Here is a 1,146-nt window from a genome sequence, read left to right as displayed (position 1 = left end):
AAGGATTAATTGGGGTCCAGAAGGCTCGCTTAGTAGATATTTTTCGGAAGTCCATAACAAAAACTGTTCGTGACTATCTTAAGTGAAGTATGGATACAAAAATAGAGCCGGCCAAACAATAAGCTTTGTTGAATGAAGAGAGATTTTTGTGAATGTCTGTCTTTGAATGAAAGTGCTTGTGTGATTTTTAACTTCGGAATATTTGAGGTGGGAATTAATGAATTTTTCAGGTGTCTGAAAGCCTGCTTCAGAAGGGGTAGAGCTGTCTGTTGTTATGGCCCCACCCACTTTTTCAGACAGAGTGAATTTGTTTTAACCCTTTGCAGTGTTGTCCTGTATGAGGGAAGTTTTAAGGAAGTGTGAACCTAGAATTGAATTACATTTTAATTTAGAAACCCAGGTGTGGATTTATTCGCATGATATGTTATGGAGCTAGGAAATGCACAAAGGATAGGTTTGTTGAGCAAAAGATAAAAAATGTGTGGTCCCGATGCTTTTAAAAAAAAATTTTTGACACGCTCACTTGTCAAAAGAAAACACGTATGCATTGATTACATTTGGTTGAAAGACAACACATTTAGTCTAGGAATGAAATAAAGAACGATGAAGGGAAATTGTAATGCCTTAAAAAAAGAAGCCTGCGTGGGTGTCTCAAGGCTGTGGGCTGGGGAAATACGCCCCCATATTCCTTTGTGTAAAATCTTGATGCGAAAGCTTCTAGCTCAGTAAAAAGATTTTTAAATAAAAGATTGGCAATACGATAATTGAATTGGGATTTTGAGATATTTCTGGTGATTCTCCTTGATAAACATTTTGGTTGTATTGGAAAATCTTGGGTTTGGAAGACTTTTAATAAAAGTAAACATACTGCGTCAGAAGCTGAAGCTTAAAAAGATTAAATTTATGAGATACTGTATCACAAAATTGAAGTTACAGCGCAAAAGATTAGAGTTTTTGATGTTCAGCTTCTAAAACAGAAGTCAGGCACATAATTATAAAACAAGTACTTTGCATTCTGTGATCTGTGAATCACTATAAGAATAAATGATAAGTCCGGTTAAAAAACAGTATTACCATATTTGACATTTCATGATCCAACAATGAATACAAATACTACAAAAGGGGAGCAGAAATTAGGATGGGAGC

The sequence above is a fragment of the Pristiophorus japonicus genome, chromosome 23 (genome assembly GCF_044704955.1).
Source record: "Pristiophorus japonicus isolate sPriJap1 chromosome 23, sPriJap1.hap1, whole genome shotgun sequence".
NCBI lineage: Eukaryota > Metazoa > Chordata > Chondrichthyes > Pristiophoridae > Pristiophorus > Pristiophorus japonicus.
This window is presented reverse-complemented; position numbering follows the sequence as displayed.